This window comes from Mercenaria mercenaria, unplaced genomic scaffold, assembly GCF_021730395.1.
Source record: "Mercenaria mercenaria strain notata unplaced genomic scaffold, MADL_Memer_1 contig_4835, whole genome shotgun sequence".
In the NCBI taxonomy this organism is placed as follows: domain Eukaryota; kingdom Metazoa; phylum Mollusca; class Bivalvia; order Venerida; family Veneridae; genus Mercenaria; species Mercenaria mercenaria.
In genome coordinates this window covers 1-12,168 of record NW_026463095.1, presented here as the reverse complement: position 1 = coordinate 12,168, position 12,168 = coordinate 1, and positions in this window count along the sequence as shown.

Below are 12,168 nucleotides of genomic sequence, written 5' to 3'. Positions count from 1 at the left end.
TAAAAATATCAAGTAAATTTTATAAATATTTAAAATTGTTTAGAATGTTTTATTTCTTAGTTTTGCTGCATTCCCACTGTTTCAGCTTATGACAGCTAATAGAGTCAACCTTAATTATTTGTCTAACAGAAATGGATCCAGTGTATGTCATAACCCAATATGTACGATATGTCTTAACAACTACTTAAAGCATAAACTAGTAAGAATTGTCTGTGTGTGCAGACAAGCCATCTATGAATAGTTTATGTGTTATATGTCCTTAATTTACAACTTCTTGGCAGCTCAGAAATAATCGCAATTTTACAAACTCTGTACATATCTACTAAAGCTGGTTTAGATATTTAGCCTCACTGATGAAATCAAAGCCTTGAAATGTCTGATGATTGCAGGTTTTTGGTAGATTTATTTTCTGTTTAAATGCCAGTCTATAAATATACATGAATGAGAAACAAATACAAATTTAATGTGCCTCATATCTAAGATGAACTCTGCCTGACCTAGCTTGTGAGGTAACCATGGGCCGGAATACCTTATCATTGAGAGAACTTATATAATCTAAATGGTCAGTGTGAGTGGATACAGATTGAATAAGAACTGCTTGTTCATTAATAATTCATCCGCATTGTTCATGGATGGGACTATTTTGTGTAGCACATGAACATCCTTTGGATGTGATTCCGAATAAAAATAAAGATGCTATATGATTGTCAGAAATACACTTGTAACTTTGGTAGCGGGATAAACCTGCAACCAAAAAACTGAAATGACTGAGTGCCAAGCAAAGGACCTTTAGCCCTGTTCAATAAAGGTTGTTATCTCCCCTGATTTATTACTCCCCTTGTGAACTCTTCAGTGCCAAAAGATAAGATCAGCATACATCCAAAATATTGGGAAGCGAGCATGATTTAGGCCTAACTAAACTAAAGGAACCAGCGTGGGATCCATCTGGTCTAGTTGCGTAATGGCTGCCAGGTATCTGAACACTAATTTTTCACTTGGCATGGCAACAGAGGTCTAAACTGAGGCTAGTTTTTGTTTAAATTTGATTGTGGATGTATTGTTGACATTTTGGTAGGAAAAATGGGAGAGCAGGTTGTATTTGGTGAAGTCAAGCTCAATTTTAGTATGAGTAGTACTTCCAGGTCACAGCAGTGTGATTTTGATGTCAGTTTACAGTAAGTAAATGTGACCAGAGAAATCTCTCTTAGAAGATACATGACCCCTACTTTTCTCTTCATTTTATATCAGTTTTATCATAACTCTTTAAAATGAGGTAAGGATTTGTTCTCTGAAATGGGTCTAGCTATGTTTGGTAGCTCTTTGAAAAAGGTCAGTTTTATATAGAATATATAGGGAAAACTATTTAGGCTATTGTGACCTATAAGAAAATGTGGGCAAAAAATTGAGATTTGTCCAGATACTGATATAAATGAACTAGTTTGGTCAGATTTTGGTAAAAAATGAGCATTTTATTGAAATTTTGCTGCAAAAATTGATAAAAACCCAAAAAATCACATTTTCACTGTTTTGGGGGTATTTTTTCTAAAAAATGCAAATTTGCGCTCTAAATTATGCCCATCTATACATTTCAGTGGGGACATTTGGTATATTTCAAAGTGTTAATGTGTAATTTGCTTGCAAATTATGGTGAAAATTTATGAAATAGGGCAAAAACCAGCTCTGGCTAGAAGAACTGGTTAAAAATTATGTTGCGACATCAGTTTTGAAGGAAAACTGGCGTAGGGACCCGCGTTACTGAAAATGCCATAAAACCTGGAAAACTGATTTAATCAAGCTGAAACTTGGTATTTTTCATGCAGATGTGTTACTGGTACTATACAAATGAAATTGAGACTATTACAGAAAAACAGTTTTTCTTATAGGCCTAACTAAACTAAAGGAACCAGCGTGGGATCCATCTGGTCTAGTTGCGTAATGGCTGCCAGGTATTTGAACACTAATTTTTCACTTGGCATGGCAACAGAGGTCTAAACTGAGGCTAGTTTTTGTTTAAATTTCATTGTGGATGTATTGTTGACATTTTGGTAGGAAAAATGGGAGAGTAGGTTGTATTTGGTGAAGTCAAGCTCAATTTTAGTATGAGTAGTACTTCCAGGTCACAGCAGTGTGATTTTGATGTCAGTTTACAGTAAGTAAATGTGACCAGAGAAATCTCTCTTAGAAGATACATGACCCCTACTTTTCTCTTCATTTTATATCAGTTTTATCATAACTCTTTAAAATGAGGTAAGGATTTGTTCTCTGAAATGGGTCTAGCTATGTTTGGTAGCTCTTTGAAAAAGGTCAGTTTTATATAGAATATATAGGGAAAACTATTTAGGCTATTGTGACCTTAACTGAATTTGCATATGTTACAAATTGCTGATTACAATCTGTTGATAGAAATTGAATATTTATCATGTTTATATAATAACTGATAAAAATGTAAACAGCATGTCATATGGTCTGATCTTGCATTATCAATTAATTGAGAAATTCTGTTACTTTGATTAAATTATTAAATAACTGAAATCATGAGTGTCCTGATATCCTAGTTTATGCAGGATCTGAAAGGAAATTCTAATCCTTATTGATTTTAGTCTTTTTGAACTTTTTTTAAAAAATATACAGACACTGCTGCTTGATCTAAAAGAATAATTTAATACAAATAGTAAAGTTACAGGTCACAGAATGACAACAAAATTTCATTAAATACATGTATAGCTGATCAGGGTTTCCACTGGCCCTAATTTTTTTTTGCCACAAAATATCGATGTCAGCGACACATTTAAGGGGGAGGGGAGGGATGTGTATTCTCCAACGTACTGCGCATGATGCAACAATTTGTCACTTCTATAGTGTTTTTCATTAATTAATTGTTAAAACTTTTATTGGGAGTGGGGGGTCAGGGGGCTCTCCCCGTGGAAATGTTTGAAATATAGGCATGAAATCATGACCTCTGGTGCATTTTTAGGTCCAAAATTTTAGTACCCTCTTGATGAGAGGGAGAGGGGGTCAGGGAGAAAATCATGAAATATAGGTATGGAATGGTGACCTCTGGTGCATTTCTGGCTCTAAATTTTGGGGAAAAAAAACATCAAAAATTTATTATTATTATTCCTTTGCCAAAACAGTATGGTGCATCCTAACTAGGGGGGAGTGGGGGATTGGGGTTGGTTGGTTGGTTGTGGGGGGTGAGACCCTGAAGCTGGACCTTGAATTATATTTCCATAAAAGGACTTTATAAATCAAACAAGATACACATATAATTGTATTTTGCATCTGGCAATTTGGTTTAAAATCAACAATAACCCATTTGCATTAATCGGAAATTGTGGCCTCGAAAATGTGTGACAAACGAAAAATAAGGCAATCAAGACTAGCATTACTTATAAAATAAAAAAATGTAACTTATTTTCTATGACCAGAGTTAATTTTCACTATTGATTTCTGCTTGTTTATCACAGTTTTTCATTGGAATTTGCCAAAATCAATCCACGATCATGATTTAAAAATTATTGGAATTTATCGCGGATGTCCCGTCAGTCGTTCATTCCAAAGTTTTGCTACAAAATATGACTTAGAAATGGCTACTTTGACACTACTTACGTGATTCCACTTGTTAAAACTTGTATAAATCAGCTGTCAGAGCTTTTAATTCAGTCCGCGAAACATGATTTTCATTTGTTTTGCTATAACAGTAAACTACCTCGCCAAATTACTTCAATCAACAACGACGTATGTAAAGGCGGAGCTTAATGATTTTGCCGATAAAATACCTCACGCGTTCTACATCCAAAACTGTCACTGGTTTATCTCATGTTTAAACTGAGGTCAAAGATCGAGTGGCACGTGGCAGCATTGTGTAATTGATGCCGAATCGCTAATCCATCGGTTTGTGATACGCTGTGTATTGTGTATCATGAATGGAAACGCCCGTGGGTAATATTGATTTTTTAAGCAAGACAGAGAGTACTTAAGACAGAGAAATACACATTATAGAAAATACATTTACGGCAAAAACTTTTTTCGCCAATTTTTTATTTTATTCGCCATTGGCCACTTTGGTGAATTGCAGCGGAAACCCTGCTGATATTGAGAAAGACCATTTTTAAAGAAGTTGAAACAAATGCCAAACATTGTTAAAAAGTGAAGCGAGTGTTGATTCCTCTTAAATATTTTAAAACTACTGCAGACTTACAGAGAGGATACTTGACTGTTTTAGTTTAAGATTGAAATATATTTCACATATTGGAACACCATATGTAATATTTCTACGAGTGGGCAGCCACAAGAGAGCATGTAAATTATGGTGTCCACAAGTGAAATATTTTCACATCTTCTACTGAAACAAACAAGTTTTCTTTTTATTGTATATAATGTCAGTGGTCTTAATTAAATTATATATCTGTTTACCCGTGCAATGTTATGTGCATTGTGTCAGGACATCACAATGTTGTGACATCGCGATTACTTTGTCAAACGATGTTATAAAGTTTCCATGTTTCTGTTACATTTGATTATGAGGGTGTGTATATATCTTTATGTTCATGTTTGTATTTGTATATTGAAGTATTTTTACATAGAATTTCCTATCGCTTATAATTCGTATTCTCTGGAACAACTGATATGTGTATTTAGACTTTCCTGGTATTCTTTAGTGTACCATTGAAAAATTAAAACATTTTCAGTACTTTGTAACAGTGAAAATATTGATTTTATTTCATTGATGTACTTCATTGAAAAGCATTAAATAACAACTGTTTACTCCCTTCAGCAAAGAAATTGTCGAAAATGATTAAAGAATTATTAATATGCAGAAAGACTTTTGTTCCCGAACTTGAGTGAACCTGGTTAAAGCAGTCATTTACCAGTGTTCAATTCATGATAGTTTGAACCTCATTTAAACAGCCAAATTTATCACTTTGACCTAAAGACGTACTGTCCTTAAGTTACTTATACACAGTTTTATTTCATAGTGAAATGTTAATTTCTGCGATTTTTTTTCTTTCTTTATATGCCGCGATTAGTTTCAGTCGGTACCGGACCTTTTCCCAAAGTGACAAAAAAATCACTGATTATACTCCTTTTCATGCCATTATTTGACATCGGAGCGGGAAAGCTTATATACTGATCATGAGCTAATTCCCTTCAGTCATTATGCTATCTCAATGATATTGAAATTACTCCCATCTGACAGTTGTTGGGTTTTGTTTTTAAAAAGTTAAACATTATTTCAAGAATTCCCTCAAATTCAGGACAAAATTCAGCTAGATGTAAAAAATATATGGAAAATAATGTCATATTTTGTTCAGCGAAATATTTCAACTATTTAAGAGGCGGAATAGCTCTTCTTGATCAGTATTTAGGAAAGTTCCATTTTAGGATGAGGAAGCTGCTAAAATACGTTTTCTTCTTTGAATCATTTGGCAGCGATGGCATAACATTTGCTTTGACATAGTAGTGGAAAGAATTATTTGTGATTTTGTGATATCTGACTGTGTGTAGATGATCATCTTCGTAGAATACTTTCGCTTTCAACTGCCTTTTAGCATTCATGTTTTCAGAGTCAACATTTTCAGATAATTATACAAATCGTGCGTTCTGAAAAATGGTAAACGAGACAAATTGTTGCCACACACACCTTTTAAAGTCTTGGGCTTCAGTATTTTCTCACTAAGAGGAGTACAAAAATTTTTTGATTGTCGTTGATTGTAGCGCTGAATGTCCTCGGTTTGCATTTCACGAAGTGGCCTCGAGCCTAATTTAACAAGTCCTTTAGCACGTTTTATTAATTCCGGCCTATTTCCTGACACGTGCACCTCTTTCTCTTAAATAAACCCTCAATTCACACACTGATTGTTTGTCAAAGTCACACGGTTCATCAATTCCATTGATCGTCGCCATTTTCTGATTTTTTTTTTGCTCACCGTAAGTAGTTTTTATCAGTAACGACAACTACTCACGCAAGGGAAGTAACAACCTTATTGAACAGGACTATTGATACTATCATGTAAAGTCTTTGGTATGACGTTGCCAGTAAGAGAACCCAATACTTCTGGCATAAAAACATGATGCTCTACCATTAATGTTTCAAAGCGTTACATAATGTCACATCACATTCGAACTTGTGAATCTCATAATTCATTGTACAAAAGTTTAGTTGTTTAATGAAACGATTTTGTTGTTCCTGTGTCGGGTGAATAGCTGTAGCACCTATAAATAGCTGACCCCATGTGCTTTCTTTCAAGGGCACTTTAACACTTCAATATAAAATATTGTTGCAAGAGTTAAGGTCTTTGTGCTTCAAAACTTAACATGAAATTTTAGTTAAAAAGGGAATTAACTCATAACCTAAGGAGTCAGAGACGTCTTGTGTCAAATGATGTAAGTCATGATGCTGAACAATTATTTTAAGTCTGAATCAAATCCCTTTTGTCATAAAAGAGATACAGTGAAAATGCATCAAAATAAACATAAAATTCTAAGTAAAAAGGGGGCATTATTCATGAAAAATTGGTGCCAGAGTTATGGACCTTGTGTCATATGATGTGGGTAATGATGTCAAACAACTACTGAGATAGAGTGAAAGTGCACCAAAACTTTAACCTGAAATGTAAGTAAAAAGGGGGGATAATTCATGAAATATTGGTGTGAGAGTTAGGGCTTTGTGACATATGATGTGGGTGATGATGAGGAATAACAATTTAAAGCTTAAAGCAAATGCATCATGTCATAACAGAGATAAACAGAAAGTGCACGAAAACTTCAACCAAGGTGTGGAAGCGGAAGTAAGCTGACACTAGGGCGAGTAGGATAGCTACTTCGTATAGGCGAGCTAAAAATGTAAAGAGATCTGAGTGAACTCGATGGTTAAGCAGTTGCTGTTCACAAGCTTTTCTACTTTGGGTCCCAACCTTAATCCACTCATTTTATTAACAAGTAAAAATGATGCTACCTTACAGTGCTAACAATACAGTGAGAAAATTTCTTTTACACCAAAACTGTTATATAGATCTACATAAATATATATTATTAGTTATAAAGGTTTTTGATGGGATATACGGTGGGCATATAGCCTGACTGTGATTCATATAACCCGAGGCGATAGCCGAGGGTTATATGAATCTCAGCAGGCTATATGCCCACCGTATATCCCGTCAGAAACCTTTGTAACGAATTTATAATACTGCAAATTTGCGTATTTGGTCTCAATAGTAATGATTTTCCTTAGTTTGACAAATATTACTATTTTTTTCAATTCCCCATTTGGTGCCTCAATCCGCACCTTGTTTTTCGTGCGTTTCTGTAAAAGACGCGGAAACATACGAAGATAACGGTAGGTTTGCGTCTTTTTGGTTGCGGAAGAAATTGGATTTACAAATGGAATTATAAATGTTTTAAAGGTGGTCAATCACATTTAAACAACATTTAATGACATTTTTTACTTTTTGCATATTCTGATAGAGGATTATTTAAGGAACAAAAAGACCGATTACATAGAGTTAGATTCCTATTTAAAATGTATATTTTATTATTTTTATAAAATTTTGTAATTACTCCCCTTTAATATGAAAGTATATAAAAAGCTGGGTATTTCTTTTTATTTCGATACAATGTCTAGTTTTACATTTTGCATTTGATAGACATATCAACTATTGAACAATCTGAACCAAAATGCAAGTTTAAAAGCTGTGTGTAGCTTCTGAATTCATTTATTTCCAATCCATCTTGGTTGCGCAACCAAGATAGGCAAAGGGAGGTAATAATAATTTTTCAAACTTGCGTTTCTAATGAATTCTATCTAAATACGTAATTTTTAATGCAAATATTTTACAAATATATTACAATATGTCTAATATTTATACATTTCCTTAGGCAAAGTATGTTTATCAAATTTATACTTATGATAAAATAACTCTATCTTGGTTGGGCAACCAGGATAGGAAAATGAAATTTTAAAAATACCTCCAGTGAAAATCTAATTTGTATTAAGTGTTAAGTGAACATAAATGAGTGTAAATGATCAGATGCTCAAGCTTCGAACAAATCCGTTACATGGCCAAAATCTGATTATCCACCTTTAAGGAAATTTACAGCTAGTTTCGAGTTTCTCGAGTAAGAACTTGGATTGTAGTAAAGGAGAACTGAAGTAAAACTTGCTTATCAGTTTAATCTTCTATCTAAGCTGTTCAGTCTCGGGTCGCGTGTACTTTTAGCCTGAACACGGAAGTAGAGTGAATATGTCATGATGTGCCAAAGAAGTACCAGTACTCACAGTAGCTCTTTGGATGTTCATATAACGTGGAAATCTAGGAAAAATCAAATGTTAGATGTCAGGTCATCTAAGTGCAATCAGATGATGTTATTCAACATGCTGTGGCTGCATTGAACTAGAAGTCATTTCAGGAAAAGAATCCAGGGATCATAAGAGAAATGTAGGTATTTCAGAATATGGCAGATGCTTTAAAATATTCCTTTTCAAAGAGTGGTTCAACTGCTATTCACAGCTAATATTTAAATGATTACACCCGAATATAAACTTAGCTATTCATAGCTAACACCCAAATATAAACTTAGCTATTCATAGCTAATATTTAAATGAGAACACCCAACTATAAATAATGAGCAGTGTCAGTGTCCAGCCATCCGTTAACTGGAAGTTTAACCTGTGTCTTAGATGTCCAGTAACCGGACACATAGCCTGACCTATAGGGTTTTTTTAACCGACTGATAACAAATTTATTGATGACTTGTATTGTTCTGTTAAGATATTTTACTATAATTAAAATTAATTTAGATAATAATGTGATACGTTCATCTAACCAATATTTGTGTAAAAATGGTGCTGCTCATAAATTTCTGTCATTGATTAAAAGCGTTCCATTTGTGCTGTTGTTGTTTTAATGTTATGTCGAGAAAATTTGACAAATACACGGTTCAGAATAATGTAAAGTTTCATGCCAATCCCTCTGAAATTTGATTAATTTTATAGAATATCTACGCACTTCAGTTGCATTTAAAAGTAATTTTGGAAAAATATACTTTGTGTGGTCTTTGGAATAAAAAATTCTTTTTATATTTAATTGCAGGTATGAACAGAACAGAACAGAAGTTTATTTTTGCTCTAAGGCCACCGGCCCATGCAAACATATTTACAAAACAACAAAATACAAGGCATATGCACATTCATGTACAAGGTAAAAGAAAATGACATATACAAAGTAACGGAAACTGACAAATATCATACACAAAGTAACAGAAACTGACATATATCATGTATAAATAATATATTAAAGTTTTAGTAACTAAACATTAGACTTCCGTTTCTCAAAAGCATGATATAAGAAAGTAGCAATGGACCTTATCAAAGTTTCATTTTTTGTTGACATCAGAATATTAAATTTGTTATGCGTTGGACTACAGTAGTATTTTTTAGGTAAATACATCATTCTTAATTCCGAGTAAAATTCACAACAAAGTAAAAAATGGAACTCATCTTCTATAATATTCTTATAACATTTTCTACACAATCTATTTTCTATTTCTATTTTTCTATGTCGACCAGTTTCAATCTCAAGATCGTGAGAACCTATTCTAAAATTTGTGTACATAAACCTAAATTTTTTTATGTCTAATATATCTAAATACTTTTCATATGAGAAATCTTCTTTGAACATCATATAAAACGACAATTTTTTATTTGAACTAACTGATACATGCCATTCTTGTAGGTAAATATCTTTTAATCTATTTATAAATGTTAATAAAAAGTGTTTTTCTGAATCAAATAATTGGTTTTCCCAAACATATCCAAAACCATGTTTTTGCAGATCATCTCTTACGGCAGATACCCAGTTTCTGTGGCCACTTATATCATCATTATACATCATTAGATAACACATCTTAACTAATCTACTGTTTGGCATTTTTTAAATTTTTAACCAATATTTTATACATCGTTTACATGATTCTATATACAAAGGATATCTGCCACAATCACCAAGTACCGCAGCATTAGATGAATTTTGCCTAGAACACATAAAACGTTTGCAGGCATAATACTGGACACGCTCAAGTTCTTCAATTTTATTTATACCCCAAATTTCGGCTCCATAAAGTAACTGAGGGCATATTTTAGTGTCAAACAGTTTAAAAAATACTGTTTTCTTTAACTGGCCGCAATCATATAAAGACTTTAAAATTGATACAAGAACTCTCTTTCCTTTAATACATAAGTCATGCACCATACTGCTCATAGAAAGTTGTCTTGTAAAAGTTAAGCCAACATAACTAAAAGCATTTACAACCTCAAGAACTTTGTTTTTATACATCCATTTTTCATTTTTAGCAAGTGCACCACCATTTTTAAAAACAACAATTTTTGTTTTATTTTCATTCACTTTAAGTTTGTATGTGTCACAGAAATTAGATAAAATATTTAATTGCTTTTGCAAACCAGTAACAGTATCAGATAATAGGGCAATATCATCCGGTATGTGTAGCCAATGATGATGATACCTGCTGGCCAATCACTACCAAAGAATAACCTATTCACAGAAATATGGCATCTTTCACACATATGGAATGGAACATTTTTGCCAAGATGCTACATAAACTCTGACACCGAGAATATGACACCTTTCATACAGTCATATGGAATGGAACATTTTTGCAAAGACGCAACATAAACTCTGACACCGAACGTACATTACGACTAGTAGGACAATAATGGTAACATAAATTACACCATGTTAAAAACTCTTGTCTTCGGTATTGCTGCAGCCGGTCAGATTTTGGATTTAATAAATGTATTTCATGAAGTCACTTACAGGACAGTACCTACTGTCAAATTAACTGTGTCATATGACATAAGCCCTGCTAAGTCATTACTAACACTAAGTCTTGTCAACAAATATATTTATTGCTTAGACGTTATGATTTGATTTTTGTCGAAAAATATGCATAATTTCTGCAGCAGATCCTAGACTAGCGCAATATTATTCTGAGAAAGAACAAATTCATATTTCTGGATGCAAAGCTAATTTTCATTATATACACAGAGTTAGATCTAATCTTAGAATTATTCTGGTAGATGAAATAATAAGTTCTTTAACCAAAGTAAAATTGAAAATTCTGATATTAAAAGATCGAAACAGTGATGTTACAAATGACGTCACGTACCCGATAAGAAAACTGCATGCCAGTACTGTAAAACCTGCTTAAGTGGTCACCTCTATTTAGCAGCCAACCTGTCTTAAGCAGCCTGTGTCCCGATCATTTCCCAAAATGGTCATTTATTCTATAAATTCCCTGCATTAAGCAGCCACCTGCTGTAAACAGCCACTTTTCCCAACACCCTTGGCTGGCTGTTTAAGACAGGTTTTACTGTATGGAAAAATGTTGATGTATGTAATTCGCATTCACTGTGCCACTTGGAAGAGTATAAATATGAGTATGTAATTCAGGTATTGATGTTTTCAAGCTTCTGTTTGATTTGTTGGTTTGTAATTTCTTTACTTTTCAAATATTACACATCATTCTAAAATTCTTGAGTTGAGGTAGTAGGAACTTTTATTCTGGAATTCACTTTTAGACTGGTGTATCCAGTGCCTGGCTTATTTTCATGTTGAATGATTCTATACAGATATTTATGTCGGAACAATGCTGAATTACCCGACGATATTAGTCGACAAGCATCGACAGCGATGAAAATTTCATCGGAAATTGCTTCAACTATTTTGGTCCTTCGAGTGTTTGACGCGAGTGGGGATATTGCCCATATGAAAAAATTATCTCAATATTTCCTAGGATGGCGTCAAATCAGTTGGACTACTGACTATATATATATAATCACATGGAAATGGCAGTCATTCCGTGTGTACTACATTATGACACAGTTGTAAATGATGATGATTATTGTTGTTTGAACTTGCTGTAAAATTGGAGCACTTGCACTTTAGCGGTCCCTATAATAATAGTAGTTTAATAATGTCTTAAATATTAAAAGTTAAAAGAGGTAACTTTATTTTGAGATGAATATGTTTGGGGGCTGCCGCCCCCACATCCCTGCTTTGCCCCACATCCCCAACTTGCTGCGCATGCACATTGTAAACTTCCAGGGACCACTAAAGTGCATTCTACCCGTAAAATTAATTAATCTAACAC